Here is a 19,709-nt window from a genome sequence, read left to right on the forward strand (position 1 = left end):
TTGTACACAACCACAGATAAATGGATTCCGTGAGGACAAACCCTGACAAACTTCGCTGTTCTCAGCAACACAAGGTGCAATGACAACTCCAGAGGACTCACTATGGAGAATGCTATCTACATCCAGAGAAAGAACTGCGAAGTTTGAATGCAGATTGAGGCACACTACATGCTTGCCTTTTTTTCTTCTCTTTTGTTTTTGTTTTTTTTTTTTGGTTCTGTTTCTTCTTTCTCATGACTCATTCCATTTGTCATAATTCTTCTCCACAATTTGACTAGTGTATAAATTAATTTAATGTGAAGTTATACATGGTAGTTATATGAGATTCTATGCCATCTTGGAGGGAGTGGGGAGGGAGGGGAGAAAATTGGGAACTCAAAATTATGCAGAACCATGTGTTGTAAACTAAAAATATAAATAAAAATAAAAATTTAAAAAAAATTTAAAAATTAAAAAAAAAGAAAAGCCGATGAAGTGGGGCAGAGCCAAGATGGCAGCTGGAAAGCAGGGACTAGCATGAGCTTCCCACCAAGTCACTCCAAAACCCTATAAAAAATGGTTCTTAACCAATTCTAGAACCCACAAAATATCAGAGGGAAGAAGGGCTCCAGCCCAGGACAGACTGGATGATTGCTAGGTGAGCTCTTTCACGCACGGAGGTGGAGCAGAGTGGAGCCCAACATGGGCCATGCCGACCAACCATACCAGGAGCTGGGCGGAGTGGGCCCTAGCGCCTTGAATCAGTGAGCTGTGGCAGTTGCCAGACTTCTCAACCCACAAACACCAAAGACAACAGAGAAGGTTGGTGGGAAAAGCTGTGGAAGTGAAAGGAGGTTGCAGTTCGGCTACCACCCCAGGCACAGCAGAGGTGGGGCAGCTACAGAACTACAGCTGCAGTTGCTTTCGGCCAGAGGCCCACCTGGTGGGAGGAATTAAGTGTGGATCAGAGCAGGAGTGCAGAGCCTGCTGAAGATCTAAGCCCAGTCCAGGTTGGGGGTTCTTGGGGAAGGAGGAGTGCGGGTGTGGCAGAGCTGGGGTATCCCCCCAAGCTTGGAACATAGTACTCTTTACTCTACAAGCAGTCATACACCGCTGAAAAATTCAAGGGTCAAGTAAGTTGGCTGGGAACATGGCCAGACAGAGAAAACGCACCCAGATTCAGTCTCAGACTTTGGGATCTTTCTTTGGTGACAAAGAAAACCAAAACATACAGCCAGAACAAGTCAACAAAGTCAAAGAGTCTACAACAAAAGCCTCCAAAAAAAAAACATTAACTGGTCTCAGGCCATGGAAGAGCTCAAAAACGATTTTGAAAAGCAAATTAGAGAAGTAGAGGAAAAATTGGGAAGAGAAATGAGAAGGCTGCAAGAAAACCATGAAAAACAAGTCAATGACCTGCTAAAGGAGCCACCAAAAAATACTGAAAAATACACTGAAGAAAACAACACCTTAAAAAATACACTAACTCAAATGGCAAAAGAACTCCAAAAAGCCAATGAGGAGAAGAATGCCTTGAAAGGCAGAATTAGCCAAATGGAAAAGGAGGTCAAAAGACCACTGAAGAAAATACTACTTAAAAATTAGATTGGAGCAAGTGGAAGCTAGTGACTTTATGAGAAATCAAGATATTATAAAACAGAACCAAAGGAATGAAAAAAAGGAAGACAATGTGAAATATCTCATTGGAAAAACCACTGACCTGGAAAATAGATCCAGGAGAGATAATTCACAAATTATTGGACTACCTGAAAACCATGATCAAAAAAAGAGCCTAGATACCATCTTTCAAGAAATTATCAAGGAGAACTGCCCTGATATTCTAGAGCCACAGGGCAAAATAGAAATTGAAAGTATCCACCAATCGCCTCCTCAAATAGATTCTCAAAAGAAATCTCCTAGGAATATTGTCGCCAAATTCCAGAACTCCTAGGTCAAGGAGAAAATACTGCAAGCAGCCAGAAAGAAACACTTTGAGTACTGTGGAAACCCCATCAGAATAACCCAAGATCTAGCAGCTTCTACATTAAGAGATCAAAGGGCTTGGAATATGATATTCTGGAGATCAATGGAGCTAGGATTAAAACCAAGAAACACCTACCCAGCAAAACTGAGAATCATGCTCCAAGGCAAAATATGGATTTTCAATAAAATAGAGGACTTTCAAGCTTTCTCAGTGAAAAGACCAGAACTGAATAGAAAATTTGACTTTCAAACACAAGAATCAAGAGAAGCATGAAAAGGTAATCAAGAAAAAGAAATTGCAAGGGACTTACTAAAGTTGAACTGTTTTGTTTACATTCCTACATGGAAGGATGTTGTGTATGATTCATGTGACCTCAGTATTAGGGTAGCTGAAGGGAATATGCATGTGTATATATATATATATATATATATATATATATATATATATATATATATATATGTATATGTATGTATATGTAGGTATATATAGGTATATGTGAGAGTGTATGTATGTATATATGAATGTGTATATATATATATATATATATATATATATAGAGAGAGAGAGAGAGAGAGAGAGAGAGAGAGAGAGAGAGTGGGCACAGGTTGAGTTGAAGATGAAGGGAAGACATCTAAAAGAAATAAAATCAAATTAAGGGGTGAGAGAGGAATATATTGAAAGAGGAAGATAGGGAGAGATAGAATGGGGTAAACTATCTCGCATAAAAGTGGCAAGAAAAAGCAGTTCTGTAGGAAGAGAAGGCAGGTGAGGTGGAACAAGTGAATCTTGCTCTCATCAAATTTGACCTGAGGAGGGAATACCATACATACTGAATTGGGTATCTTACCCCACAGAAAAGAAGGAGGAAGAAGATAAAAAAGGGGTGATGATAGAAGGGAGGGCAGATGGGGGAGGAGTTAATCAAAAACAAACACTTTCGAAAATGTACAGGGTCAATGGAGAAAATTTAATAAAGGGGGATTGGTTAGGAAGGAGCAAAATATAGTGAGTCTTTCACAACATGAGCATTGTTGAAGGGTTGTACATAATGATACGCTTGTGGCCTATGTTGAATTGCTTGACTTCTTAGGGAGGGTGGGTGGGAAGGGAAGAAGGGAGAGAATTTGGAACTCAAAAATTTAAAAACAGATGTTCAAAAACAACAACAACAACAAAAGTTTTTGCATGCAACTAGAAAATAAGATACACAGGCAATGGGGCGTAGAAATATATCTTGCCCTACAAGCAAGGAAGGGAAAAGGGGATGGGAGGAGAGTGGGGTGACAGAAGGGAGGGCTGATTGGGGAACAGGGCAACCAGACTATACGCCATCTTGGAGTGGGAGGGAGGGTAGAAATGGGGAGAAAATTTGTAATTCAAACTCTTGTGAAAATTAATGCTGAAAACTAAATATATTAAATAAAAAATAACTGGAAGAAAAAAAAGAAAATCAAAAAAGAAAAGCAGGTCAGAGCACCTGTGCTAGCAGCCCTCCTGTGTGCTGGTGTTATTGGCCTTGCATTTTCCATGGCAGGTGCAAGCAGCATTGTTGTTACATGGCTATAAGGTGAATTTGAGGGAATGAACTGAAAAAGAAAATTAGGGGATGAGCAAGAGGAGTACAATGGATTCAGAAGGAAAGAAGAGGTCAAATGGGGTAAATTATTTACAGGAAGAATCATGAAAGATATATTACAGTGGAGGGGAAGATGGGAAGGTGGGTGATGAGCATCACTTTAACCTTACTCTCATCAGTATATGCTCAACGAGGGAATCATACACACAATATGTTGAATATAGAAATCTGTTCTACCCAACAGTGAAGTAAGTAAAGGAGGACTGGGGACTGACAGAAGGGAGGGCAGATGAGGAGAGGTGGTAGACAGAAGCAAAACACTGTTGAGGAGGCAAAGGGTGAATGAAGAGAGAGGACAGACAAGAAGAAGAATCAGATATTGGGAAGTACACAGGTAGTAATCATAACTGTGATGTGAATGGAATGAATTCTCCCAGAAAAGAAAATTAGATAACAGACTGGATCAAAAAGCAGAATCCTACAATATATTGTTTACAAGAAACACATTTGAAACATGGGGAAATACACAGGGTAAAGGTAAAAGGCTGGAGTAGAATATATTACGCTTCACCTGAAGTAAAAAAAAAAAAAAACAGGGGTAGTAATCTTAATCTCTGAAAAAGCTAAAGCAAAGATAGATCTAATTAAAAGAGATAAAGAAGGAAACTATATCCTGGTACAAGACACCATAGACAATGAAGTAGTATCATTACTTAACATTTATGAACCAAATGGTATAACATCCAATTCCTTAGAGGAGAAGTTAAGGCAGTTACAGGAAGAAATAAAGAGAAAAATTAAAATAGTGGGGGACCTGAATTTCCCCTTCTCTGTACTTGATAAATCTAACCTCAAAGTAAACAAGAAAGAACTTAAGAAGGTGAATAGAACTTTAGAAAAGGTAGATATGATGGACCTCTGGAAAAAACTGAATGGAGATAGAAAGGAATATAACTTTTTTTTCAGTGGTATATGGCACATACACAAAAATTGACCATGTGCTAGGACATAAAAACCTCACAGTCGAGTGCAGAAAGGCAGAAATAGTCAATGCATCCTTTTTGGATCATGATACAATACTAATTATTTGTAATAAAGAGCCATGGACTAAAAACTAATTGGAAACTAAATAATCTAATCCTAAAGAATGAGTGGGTCAAAAACAAATCATAGAAACAATCAATAGATTCATTCAAGAGAATGACAGTAATGAGACAACATACCAAAACTTATGGGGTGCAGTCAAAGCAGGTCTTAGGGGAAGTTTTATATCTCTGAATGCTTACATGAATAAAATAGAGAAAAACTGGATGTTGAACAATTGGACATGCAACTGAAAAAGCTAGAAAAAGAACAAATTGAAAATCTCCAATTAAATACCAAATTAGAAATACTGAAAAGCAAAGGAAAGATTAATAAAATTGAAATTAAGAAAACTATTGAATTAATAAAACTAGGAATTGGTTTTAAAAAAAACAATAAAATTAATAAACCTTTGGTCAATTATGGTTAACAAAAAGAAAGAAAACCATATTACCAGTATGAAAATGAAAAGAGTATATTTACCTTCAATGAAGAGGAAATTAAAGCAATAATTAGGCATCATTTTGTTCAATTATATGCCCAGGAATTTGGTAATCTGAGAGAAATGGATGAATATTTACAAATATAATGGATGAATATTTACAAAAATATAAACAGCCCAGATTGATAGAAAAGAAATAAAATACTTAAATAACCCTATCTCAGAAAAAGAAATTGAACAAACCTTCAATGAACTCCCTAGGAAAAAATCTCCAGTGCTAGATGGTTTTACAAGTGAATTCTATCAAACATTTAAAGAACAATGAATTTCAATACTTCATAGACTATTTCGGAAAATATGCAAAGAAGGAATCCTACTAAATTCCTTTTATGACTCAGGTATGGTAATGATACCTAAACCAGGAAGAGTCAAAACAGAGAAAGAAAATTATAAACAAATTTCCCTAATGAATATAGATGAAAAATCTTAAATAAAATATCAGCAAAAAGATTGCAGCAACTTATTACAAGAATAATAAACTATAACTAGGTAGGATTTATTTCCGGAATGCAAGGCTCGTGAAATATTAGGAAAACTATCAGCATGATTGATCATATCAACAACAAAGCTAGTAGAAAACATTTCATTATCACGAAAGATGCAGAAAAAGCTTTTGACAAAATACAACACCCACTCCTATAAAAGAAAACACTAGAAAGCATAGGAATAAATGGAGTGCTCCTTAAAATGATAAATATCATCTACCTAAATCCATCAGCAAGCATTCTATATAATGGGGAAAGATAAATGCATTTCCAAGAAGATCGAGGGTGAAACAAGGATGTCCCTTATCACCACTGTTATTCAATATGGTACTAGAAGTGTTAGCATTAGCAATAAGAGAAGAAAAAGAAATTGAAGCAATTATAATAGGCAAAGAAAAAAACTAAGTTATAACTCTTTGCAGATGATGTGATGATATACTTAGAAAATCAAAGAGAATCAAGTAAAAAGCTACTCAAAATAATAACTAATTTTAGCAAAGTTTCAGGACATAGAATAAACCTGCATAAATCCTCAGCATTCCTATATATTACAAAGTGCAACAGCAAGAGATAGAAAGAGAAATTCCCTTTAAAATTACTGTAGACATTATAAAATACTTCAGAGTCTACCTGCCAAAACAAACGAAGAACTATATGAACAGAATTACAAAACACTATTCACACAAAAAAATCAGATGTAAATAGTAGGAAAAACATCAGTTGCCCATGGTTGTGCCAAGTTAACATAATAAAAATGATAATTTTACATAAATTAATTTACTTATTCAATGCCATACCAATTAAACTACCAAAAATTATTTTATAGAACTAGAAAAATAATCACTGAATTCATCTGGAAGAACAGGAGGTCTAAAATTTCAAGGGAATTAATGAAAAGAAATGCTGAGGAAGGTAGCCTAGCCATACCAGGTCTTCAACTGTATTAAAAAGCAGCAGTCATTAAAACTACTTGGCACCAGCTAAGAAATAGAGTGGTGGATCAGTGAAATATGTTGTGTACACAACACATAGTACTCAATGACTATAGTAATCTACTGTTTGACAAACCCAAAGACCCCAGCTTCTTGGATAAAAACACTATTTGACAAAAACTTCTGGGAAAACTGGAAAATACTATGGTAGAAACTTGGCATAAACCAATGTCTTGCAGCATATACCAAAATAAAATCAAAGTGGATTACTATTTAGATATAAAGGCTGATAGTATAAGTAATCTGGGAGAGCAAGGAATAGTTTACTTGTCAAATTTATGGAGAAGGGAAGAATTTATGACCAAACAAGAGGTAGAGAGTGTTATGAAATGCAAAATGGATAATTTTGATTATATTAAATTGAAAAGTTTTTGTACAAACAAAGCCAATTCAACCAAGATTAGGAGAGAAGCAGAAAATTGGGAAAGAGTTTTTACAACCAGAGTCTCTGATAAAGGCCTCATTTCTAACATATATGGAGAACTGAGTCAAATTTATGAGAATATAAGTCATTCCTTAATTGACAAATGGTAAAAGGATATGAACAGGCAGTTTTCAGAGGGAGAAATTAAATATATATATATATATATATATATATATATATATATATATATATATATATATATATATACACACACATATACATAGTCATATGACAAAATGCTCTAAATTACTATTGATTAGTGGATTTCAAATCAAAAGAACTCTTAGGTACCACATGTCACCTGTCAGATTGGCTAACACGACAAAACAGGAAAATGATAAATGCTGGAGAGTATGTGGGAAATTTGGAATACTAGTGCACAGTTGGTGGAATTGTGGACTGATCCAACCTTTCTGGAGAGCAATTTGGAACTTGCCCAAAGGGCTATAAAATTACGCATACCCCTTGACCCAGCAATATCACTTCTAGGGCTGTATTCCAAAGAAATCATACAAGTAGGAAAAGTTCATGTATATACAAAAATATTTATAGCAGCTCTTTTAGTGGTGGCAAAGAACTGGAAATCCAGGGGATGCCCATCAATTGGGGAATGGATAAACAAATTGTGGTATATGAATTTAATATAATGCTGCTGTGCTATAAGAAATGAGAAGCAGACAGACTTCGTAATAACCTCGCAAGACTTATATAATCTGATGCTGGGTGAAGGGAGCAGAACCAGGAGAACATTATACATGATTACAGACTGTGACCAGAATGGCCTTTGTTTTCTTTGGGTGGCTCAGTTTATCTCATTGAGTGCTGGGCTTGGTGCTTCTCTTCTGGGGCAAGAAGCCCAGAGACCATGCCTGGGAACAGAGAACTTCCTGTGTGACCCCTTCTGGGGCAGGAAGCCCACAGACCATGCCTAGGAGCAGAGAATTTCCTGTGTGATGAATCATGGGGCTGGCTCAGGCGAGGTGTTAACTCCAGAGACATGACCTATTGGGTGTTAACCTAGTCTACTCCAGAGGGAGGGGCCAACTCAAGAACCAATTGGCCCTGGTCATTCAGGCAGTGCTTGATGATGTCAAAAACTCTATAAGAGGGGAGAAGATGGCTTGAAGATTCCTCTTTCCTTTTCCAGTTGGCGTTGGAGCAGTGGCGAGCATGACTCTGGGCCAGCCCTTGCTCTCGGGCTGAGCCCAGATGTTGGTAACTATGAATTGTATTGGGTCTGTCTGTTGATATTTGTAATTTGTTTGTATTTAGTTCTGAAGTTCGGGGTGCTGGTTTTGGTTTTCCCCCAAACTAAATGAATGTTCTGAACTTCGGGGTACTGGCTTTTTCCCCTGAAGTAAGTGAATGAATCTGTATAGGGTCTGTCTGTTGATATTTGTAATTTGTTTGTATTTAGTTCTGACGTTCAGGGTGCTGGCTTTTTCCCGCAAACTAAATGAATGTTGCCTTATGCTCCCCTGAACTAACTGAATGCTGGATTAAAGTAAGCTGGTCAACCCCTTCACCGTGCTTTCCTTGTTTAAGCAGATAAAAAGAACCTGTGCTTTCCTGGCATGCCGGCAGCCTCCTGGGTGCATCTTATGCCCCCACAGAAGCTGCTAGCCAATTGTTAAAACACAGACACACAATATCTCTGATGGACTTGGCTCTTCTCAGCAATGCAAGGTTCTAAGGGAACTCCAAAAGACTTATGAAAGAAAAAGTTATGCACATCCAGACAAAGAATTATGGAGTCTGAGTGCAGATTGAAGCAACCTATTTGCTCTCTTTTTTTGGTTTGTTTTTGTTTTTGTTTCTGTTTTGTTTCTCCTTTCTTGTAGTTCATTCCATTGGTTATACTTCTTTACAACTTGATTATTGTGAAAATATGTTTAGTGTGAAGGTATATGTTGAATCTATATTGGATTGCATACCATCTTGGTTTGCGAGGTGGGAAGAAAAGGAGGGGGAGAAAATTTGAAACTCAAAAACTTGAAGAACTGAATGTTGTAAACTAAAACTAAAAATATGCTTTTTGGAGTGGGGAAGGCATGGTAATTGGGGTTAATTGACTGTCCAAGGTCACACAAGTAGTACGTCTGTCAAGTGCCTGAAGCTGGTCAAGTGTTTGAACTCAGATCCTCCTGATTCCAGGGCCCATACTCTACTCACTGTGCCACCTAACTGCCCCAAAACTAAAACTAAATTAATGAAAAGGAGACTAAACAAATTCTAGAGCAGTAGAGCCTATAAAAAGACAGAGTGAAACAATTTTCTAGCCCAAGACAACATAGAAGGTTGACAGGAAATGTCTGTTGCAGCAGAGTAAGAGAGGAGTCCAGTCCTAAGTGAGCTGTGGCAGCACAGACCCAACCCCAGCAAATCCGGAACAAGCCATGAGGTGACTGAATCAGTGGGAACAAGTGTGGTTTCTTTCTTTTGTTTCCACCTACATTTTATTACTTTTAGAATATTAATAAATAGTTTGATTTGGTTTTCTACATCAAATTTTTTCTATTCTACTTTGCTGAAAAATTAGGTCCTTTCTTTATTCTCTGGCAAGGTCTAAGGAATTTTTTATGTGCCATCTATAAAATGGATAGTTTTGTGACCTTTTTGTTAGTGTTTGTGACTTTAGTCTCTCTTTCTCTGTATTTTTCTTTGTGTATGTGACTTTCCATGCCTTTCTGACTCTCTCTTTAGAGTTACTCTAATCATTTCTAGAACAATGTCAAATAATGTGGGGGAAAGGAAGCATTCTTGCTTTATACTGGTATTTACTGGGATAATTTCTTGTATCTTTCTATTGTAAGTAATGATACACATATACACACATACATGCAAATATGTATATATATGTATATATGTATGTGCATGTATATACATACCTAAATACATACTCATATAAATGTGAATATGTATTCTTGCCTTTGTTTTAGGGCCAGGTAACTATGGCAATCCATAATAGTTAAGGTGAGTTTGCTATAATTTTTTGATGTATGAAATTGGGTTATAAGTATGAAAAAAGCACCTATATATAATAAAGAGTTCTATATTTTTATAATAAATTTTGTTTTAAGCAATAAAATCAATTACACTAGAAGAGTATATTTTGATATTTATTCCTTTTAGGAAAAATATCTTTGTATTATTATCATATTTTTAGTTATCTGACAAATTTTGTAAAACTAGACATATTTAATGTTTGTCCAAAATAATATCAAAATGATTATGAAGGCAAATTATTCTTTTTTTTATTTAAATTTATTTATTTAACATATTTGGTTTTCAACATTGATTTTCACAACAGTTTGGATTACAAATTTTCTCCCCATTTCTACCCTCCCCCCCACTCCAAGATGGCATATATTCTGGTTGCCCTATTCCCCAGTCAGCCCTCCCCTCTATCACCCCCCTCCCCTCTCATCCCCTTTTCCCTTCCTTTCTTGTAGGACAAGATAAATTTCTACACCCCATTGCCTGTGTATCTTATTTTTTAGTTGCATGCAAAAACTTTTTTTTTAACATCTGTTTTTAAAGCTTTGAGTTCCAAATTCTCTCCCCTCTTCCCTTCCCACCCACCCTCCTTAAGAAGTCGAGCAATTCAACCTAGGCCACATGTGTATCATTATGTATAACCCTTCCACAATACTCATGTTGTGAAAGGCTAACTACATTTTGCTCCTTCCCAACCCATCCCGCTTTATTGAATTTTCTCCCTTGACCCTGTCCCCTTTCCAAAGTGTTTGTTTTGATTACCTCCACCCCCATCTGCCCTCTCCTACATCATCCCCCCCCCTTTTATTTTTTTTTTATCTTCCTCCCTCTTCTTTCCTGTGGGGTAAGATACTCAACTGAGTATGTATGGTATTCCCTCCTCAGGCCAAATCTGATGAAAGCAAGGTTCACTCACTCCCCCCTCGCCTGCCCTTTCCCTCCTCCCACAGAGCTGCTTCATCTTGCCACCTTTATGCGAGATAATCCACCCCATTCTATCTTTCCCTATCTCCCTCTCTCAGTATGTTGCTCTCTCATCCCTTAATTTCATTTTATTTCTTTTAGATATCTTCCCTTCATCTTCAGCTCACCCTGTGTCTACTCTCTCTCTTTTGCATATATATATATATATATATATATATATATATATATACACACATATATACATATACATATATATACATACACACATATATATACACATACATACATATACACATAGATATATACATACATACACCTATATATATATATATATATACATAAACATATATATACATATATATATGCATATTCCCTTCAACTACCCTAATACTGAGGTCTCATGAATCATACACATCACCTTTCCATGTAGGAATGTAAATAAATCAGTTCAACTTTAGTAAGTCCCTTGCAATTTCAGTTTCTTGATTACCTTCTCATGCTTCTCTTGATTCTTGTGTTTGAAAGTCAAATTTTCTATTCAGTTCTGGTCTTTTCACTGAGAAAGCTTGAAAGTCCTCTATTTTATTGAAAATCCATATTTTGAAGGCAAATTATTCTAATGTTACTTTGACATGAGGCAATTTAGTGTTGAGTTAAATCTCTACTAATATGCAAAATTAATTTGAGTAGAAATGTTACAAAAAATACCCTCAGGATGATGTAGTTTTCTTTTTCTTTTTCCATTGAGGGATTTAATTATATTTTCTATAATATTGAAAATTGCTAGTGATGATGAAGACAACAGACCCACATGTTGTTATGCATAGAACAGGACTCTTGTCCAATATCAACATTCCTTTGCTTCTTTTAAATCTGTTGAAATGTCCTGTCTGTTCTAAGTTCCTTGAGCTTCATCCTGTAGGTTTTTCAGGATGATAATTGCCTAGTATGTTTTCTCAGGGAAAAAAAATACTTCTGCTTTGAAATTACCTCTTTGATTTTCCAGGAAGCAATGGCTTTTAAGGTAATAAAGGTAGGATAATCTTAAAGGAGGACAACAAATATGTTCTAAATTGAATTCAACCTATACCTTAAAACCTGAGGTGATCCTGTGCTTTAAAGTGGTACTGTGGAACATCTTGGGTGGCTTCATGCCAGGAAATCACTTCCCAGTATCCATAAAGACTTCCAAGAATGATAAGCATTAAGATTTGGGAAGCAATCTGAACCAAGTATCAAAATCTTAAATAAAGGTAAGAAAGGGATCAGGAGGCTAGTAGTTGACAACAACAAGGATTAATAGAGGGAAAGATAGCATATTAAATAATCTTTGAAAGAGAAGTTGGTAACTGATGGCCATCTTAGAGAGCAATGTAGAAAGCAATGTCTATCCCAAATCCATCTTCAGGATCTGTGTGCCTGGGATGAGGGATAGGGAAGGAGAAGGAAGCTTTGATGAGGGCAGCCATGGATGTCTAATGCTCAGGGGAAACTCTGCTTTCAGTTAATGCAACAGGATTAAAGACATCATTGCCTCAGGCCATCTGATTCATGCTTATACCTGAAGCCTCTTGGTTTTTTCTTTAGCTCCAGGCCAGCACAGTGACTTATTAAATGCCTCAGGAGGGTTGTAAACAGGTTTCATCCAAATTGTATTAAGAATCTGAAAATGTAAGCCCTATATCGAGTCAATTTATGTTTGACCATGTTGAAATACTGGTTATGTGATATCCAAATGTAATAAGAGGCTTTCTTTTTGACTCTTGAAATAATTGGTATTGCCAGGTGTTATGGTTTAGTAGAATGACTGTAAGATTACTTCCTAACTCTTTGATTTAAGCAGACCTTTAACGATTCCAAATCTCATTACTCTACTCCTACATTAAATTCTACCACCCCTGGCTTCATAGTAACTCAAAATGTGATTTTTGGCAAGTCAAAAAACTTCTCTGGGCCTCACTTTTCATCAGATATAAAATTAGATTATTAATCAAGATTTTCCTTAACATACACTTTAGCTCTATGATTTTATATATTTTTAATACCAATCTCAAACAAATGATGAATTAGGATGCTGGCATAATTTTAAGTGTTTCATGTTTGAAATCAATCAAGCAAGTAATATAAAAGAAGGGATAAGGGAAATTGAAAATAGTCTCTCCAACTTGATGCAGGCATAATCCTCAATATGGTTTATGTAAAAGGCACTTTCTAAACTAATTATACTTCACCTTCCTTCTCTGAGGGAGGTATCATTGTTTTTATCACTGTTATTTATTCATTGAGTGTTCCCAGTGTTGCCTCAGAGACATGAAAGATGATTTGATCTTTACTCTAGGGATTGATAGTATAAGTTGACATTAAAACAATTCAGCCATAAAACAAATTAACCATAAGGGTATTTGAATGGCCATATTATAGTGTCCCTAGCATTTCCTTTTAAATTGTCATAACATTCTAAGTATTACTATTATAATCATTATTAAGCAATTGCCATGAAAGCCAAGTTTTTAGGAGTCATTTGTATGGATCGATTGTATCCTGTTTAACAATCAGGAATAAACTATTCAATATATAATGGTCAAAGCAGAGGTAATTAGATCAATGAAATTTGAGAAGAAATGATAGATGCAGGCTGGTATGCAACAAAGGAAGAAAAGAAGTAGGAATTTAGACTAGAATGCCTTACCCAACTAGGGTAATGCATTGATTGCTCTTTCTCTATCAACCTTTAGGTTTGTGAATCCCTGAAGACTTTGTTCAGTCCTTTTTTCTTCTCACTATACTCTCCAACCTGACAAACAACCTGTGCATCTTCATCTGTCTCTTTTTTCCCAAGATTCTCTGTTTCTTTTTCATCAAAATGGTTTATATTTGTACTTTCACAATTTCAGTCTTGAGAGCTTCTCATCCTCCCTTGGCTGACTATGCAGACAGACTTTTGGTTGATGAAACAAATATTTTTAGATTTGAAATCTGGTCTCCAAAAACCTAGGGTGGGTGTCAAACTGTTTCTTGTTTTCCTTTCCTTTTCCTTTCCTGTCATACATTTTAACATTGATGACAACTTCATTTATTTTGTCACCAGTTGCTTCTTTTATAGTCAGAAGGAAGACTACCCTAAAAGTTCAATTGTGTCATCCAATTTTTGAAAAATGGAGTCATCATTAAGCACATAATCAATAATAGTTCTGCTGTTTCACTGAAAGATTTCTGCAGAATGTTCTGCAGAATAATAGACTCTGCCTATTACTCGTACATATAGGATGCCTCCATACCACATATATGATCTGTTTTCCAAGTTTGTTACCTGTTTCCATCCTTCTTAATAATCTGATAGTTGGAAGGAAACCATAGAGTAATAGAATGTAACAGGAAGATCCTACAAAATTCTCTGAGAAGTGCCCCTAAAACTCTGATGATCCTCAAAATAACAAATTCTTTACTTCTAGAACCTTCCCATTTGACTATTGGACAACAGTGTTCACTTTAGAGATGTTTTTGTTTAGCTAATATATTAATAATTAATAAATAATTAATTAAATTATTTGATAAGATTAACTATTTATTATTTAAATGATTAATAATAATTCATAATGTATACATGTGTAACTCCAACCTATTGTTCCTAATCTTGCTCTTTGATATTTTTTCCCACATAAAGAATTATCTAAATATTTGTTTTGTACTCAACTCATGTAGTTAGAATTTTAGAAATAAAAGTTTAGTATTTTGTTATATTTCATTTTGTTGGATTTTACCCATTGTTCTAGGTTTTAAAAACTTTTTAATAACAATTCTATTTCCTGACATTCTAGCATTCTCTGCCAACTATATAGCATCTGTTAGTTTGACAAGTTCATCCTATTCAATATAGATTTACAAAGCAAAACAACTACATTGTGCAAGGTACTGTGTTAGGTAATAGAGATTGAAAAATAAATAGCCTCAGCCATCAAGGAGTTTACATTCTATTGGGAATGGAAAGAATATGTTCAGCAGGTACAAAGATGAATCATTATTAAATTATTTGAGGAAAGAAAAAAAAAACTAACAACTGAGGTGATCAAAAATATTCCTTCAAGGTGCCTAAGTGACAAAAGAAAACAAGGAACCTGATATTAGGGATAGCATGGAGATGGAAAATTACATGTTAAGGTTGTAGAAATCAGCTTCTACTGGTTGAGATGAAGCTGAGAGTAGATGAAAGGCAGTGATGAAATAAAACTGGAAAAGCAGGTGTGAAACAGATGGTGGATAATTTAAATTGTAATGATGAAGAGTTTGTATTTCATTCTGGAGGCAAAAGTAATCAACTATAGGTTTTAATTAGGACCCAGCTGACAAGGTCAACTTTGGCCTTAGTTGTATCAATTTGTCAGGTATGTAGAAGATAGATTAAAGAGGGAAGAGATTAGAAGAAGGGGAAACCAAACAGGAGGCTAACACAATAAGACAGGCAAGAGGTGATAAGTGCTTGAATGAGAATAGTGTCTGAGAGAATGGATATAATACAATTAGATTGATTCAGAAATTGTTGGATGACTCACCTCAAAGAGAATTTACTAATGGCTCAATATTAATGTATCAAGTCTGCAGTCAAGTACTAAAGGAACTATGCTGCACCCTATAATATTTGAGATTTATTTTAACAATGAATTTGATAAATGAATAAATAACATGCTTATTATATTTGTGGATGGCATAAAACTGAAAGGAATTACTAACAATAACAGTACATGTCAAATTCTGATTCCAAAAAAATATCTTGACAGACTAAAATCAGAGCATAATTCATTTCTGGTCTTGTTTCTTACTCTCTGGATTTCTCCTCCATAATCGCCCAATATAAGATGCCTTTCCTTCTCCCACCCTTTTCAGTTTCATTTTACGTGTTATCTTTCTCCATTAGAATGCAAGATGCTGGAGGGCCGGGCCTATAATTCTTTTTTATTATTTCTATTTATATCCCTGGTATTTAGCATAGTTTCTCAACCTAAAAAGTACATGTTAACTTGATAAAGAACTATACTAATGAATAAGATGAAATTCAATAGAATAATTTAAAGTCCTACACTTGTATACAAACATCTCTACTTCATAAGTATAAGATGGAGTAAGAGTAGATACCTTTTTATTCAAAAAGTTTTGGAGATTTTAGAGAACTAGAGTTTCATTGGTAATGTAGTATCACATTAAAGAGTAATTGGAAGGTTTTACTTTCTACATCTTGTACTTTTATCACTTAGCAATGTGTCAGAAAGTAAACTGACAGTATTATATCTTTTGTGGAATTTGATAATGAAATTTTGTTATGTTAAAAAGAAAAAAAAATATTTCTTGAAGAAATATTTTCATTGATTTTGCATTGCTTTTTAAAAAAATCAATTCAATATGCAGTTGTCAACCATCTGCCAACTTCAAAGCACAAGGCACAAACAACAAAGAATGAAATATATGTAGCAAAACAGTAGACCAATGTCTGGCCCCTTCATGTGTTGAAGTGCAGACAGACCCTGGATTCTTCAAGATTTTTTCCATGAGATTAAGAGTTCTGGCTCAACCAAAGTGGAAAATCTTTGAATATGGTTCTTTTAAGACAATTCTTCTGTGTGAAGACAAGTTTCTCTAAGTTCAGAGAAGCTCTTTACCAGTTGATTGTCTGCAAGATGTTGACATTGTTCATCACCGAAGCTCAAGCCATAAAAGTTCTTCATTTGACATGAATTCTTGAATTTTGAAGTATATAGGTAGATGAATGTTTAAATATGTTTTTCTTGTAATTTAATTTCCATTTTTACATGTTTTCCCTTTAAAAACTGAGTTCTGGGTCTGGAGCAATTATCACCCTTTTCACAGGCTCTGCAAGTAATCTGTATTGAAATTGTAAAGGTTTCTGAGTTCACTGGTGCTGATCTGTCTACTGGATGGAAAATGGAAAGATGGCATGAAATTGAATCAACTGAGGGACTTAAGTCCATATAAATGTCAGCACAATTATCATACTCAACATGTTCTTTGTGATATGATCTTGGATTATAGTAAGAGAAACTTAACTTGCATGAATGAAGAGGTGATCCTGCTAGTGTCTGCCTTGGGTTATGCCAAATTTTGAGTTGTTTGAGAAGGACATTGATAAACTAGAAAATGTTCTGGTTAAGTCAACCATAATGGAGAAGGGTTTTAAATTCATGCCATGAAGACTGATTTAGGGAACCAGATCTGGTTAGCTCATAGAAGAGAAAAAAAACAGCTGGGAAATTATAATTATTTTTAAGTACTTAAAAGGCTGTCATGTGGAAGAGAGGTTAAAATTTTCTCCTTATCTAAATATGGCGGAATTAAGAGCAAAGGACAATTGATAATAGCCATTGTTTTTTTTGCTTTATTTAAGAAAAAATTCCCTAAAACTTAGCGCTAAGCCAAAATGACAGCTTTGGAAGAAGTAGAAATTTGGTCACCCTTCATTGAAAATACTGGTTAGGAAGGTTGAAATGAGAATTCTTTTTAGGGGACAGGTTGAACTAGAGGGTCACTAAGGTCCCTTACAATCCTGCAGTTTTGTCATTCCATATATAAATGATTCCCAATATCAAATGATATCAAATGAGGTATTTTAAAGCATTTAGCACAATTTCTGGCACACGGTATGTGCTACAAAAATGCTTATTCCCTTCTCCTTCCCTCCTACTTAGAATATACTCACAAAAGGTGCTAAGCATCAATATCATGAAGGGGGGGTCTATTATAAAAGGAATGGAGATGAGCTAAAGGACATATGAGAGGCTTTCCCTGGGCTCTCATATTTCTGGGATCCTCATAAAATTCTAATATAAAAAATAGATTTTTTTTTCCTGAAGATGACACTTCTTGTACATGAATGGTATTTAGAGCAAAGAGAAATAGGATAGCATTTATAATCTCATGTAATTGTAGACCCCTATTCACTTTTCTTTAATTTTTTATACCTAAAATTGTTTTCCATATGTTTACTCAGACTCTTCCCCTGCCACCAGAGGTATGCTGGAGCTATTGTAAACCAGCTTGTAACAGTCACTTTTTAAATTCATTCTAAGCATGTACACACTTGATTGGCAAATATTACAAAGCACAACATGTTTTATTGCTTTCTCAATTATTTTGGGGTGAGAAAGTTAAAGAGAAAATATTAATAATGCAGATTAAACTTTAAAATTTTTCCATGATGGCAGCTGTTAAACACTTACCCAGCTATCCAAGACCTGTACTACCTCAGTTCCCTTTTCTTGTAACCCATCTTGGTATGTTCTGAGCAGATAATTAGACAAATGTTAGAATCACCTTCAGTTAACATGTATTTTACTTAAAGTTAGGTGGGGTCTGTATAAATAGGAGACATTGCTGTGCCCCCCCCCCAAAAAAAACCTCATTGCTAGGTAAGAGTGTAATGGTAATCAGGGAACAACTGTTTTTTCTCTACTGTTTTCTCGTTTAGAAGGCTAAAGTAATCAAGTGCCTTTGATTAAGTCTTACTAGGTACAAAATCCCAGGCCCACACTCTTTTGCCAATTAGGTATGAAGCCTTCAGCCCCTCAAAAGGGTATATAAACTCAGAGTTTACCATTTTGTTTGGGGTTCTCACTGGAAGAATTTTTGTGTGGGGACTCTGGGCAGCCATTGTTAAGAGCCCCCTGGCTTTTGAGAAACCCAGATGTTGGTGCTTCTCTGCTAACTATGTATTGCTATGTATAGACTGGTTTGTGTTGTTTGCTATGTTTATATTGTCTCTATTTGTAATTTCTGGTTGTATTTGTTCTCAAGTTCAGAGTACTGGATTTTCCCCCTGAACTAAGTGAATGATATATGTATGTTTGATTAGAGTGAGATTGTTAACCCCTTAAAGCAGATGAAAGAACCTGTGCTAGCAGCATTCCTGTGTGCTGGTGCTGTTGGTCTTTCACCCCCACAGCAGCTGCTAGCAACTTAGTTGTTACAAAGAGTTGTCTACTGCTTGCTTTAGTTGGCCTTCTGAGCTTGTATTCTCTTTCCCATTAAACTTATTTACCCTCTCTCAGAATCATTTCTCATGAAGTACCTTGAAATTAAAAATAATGGAAGCTATACACATAAATGACATTTTAAATTCATTATAACAAAGAATATCTTGAATACAACCTTTGCCTCATTCAATCAATATTTTAATACATATTCTTCACAGAGTACAGTAACAGTTTTTTTTGTTTTTTTTTAAGTAATGGGAAGAAAATAACAAATATTGCCTACACAGACTTGATGACCCGGTACAAGTATGTACCATGTACGCAAATAATGATCATACTGTAACGATGATGATAAAAACAACAACAAACAACACCACTGGCAATAACAGGAGTAACAACAACAACTAAATAAACAATAAGCTTATGATAGCAATTCAGGGCCAGGTTATCCCTACCAGAAATTATACAGTTTATACTGAAGTACCTAAGATATACAGATCAACGCAGATCATTCATGAAATTATAGTAACTGCAGCACATCATTACCGAATGAAAAAAATGCTAAGTATTTTATATGTATGTATGTATGTATGTGCCACAGAACTACTTCTATAGTTTGTGACCAAACTGAATGCAGAATATTTAAATTTCTCACATCCATATTAGATAACTGATCACTTTTTTCTATTTGTTTCTATATTTTATGTATGTAATTTGATAGTTTTTTTTACAGAAAATTCTAAATATTGCTTCTACTTCTACAACCACAAATGCTCTTATTTAC

This window comes from Trichosurus vulpecula, chromosome 4 (assembly GCF_011100635.1).
Source record: "Trichosurus vulpecula isolate mTriVul1 chromosome 4, mTriVul1.pri, whole genome shotgun sequence".
NCBI lineage: Eukaryota > Metazoa > Chordata > Mammalia > Diprotodontia > Phalangeridae > Trichosurus > Trichosurus vulpecula.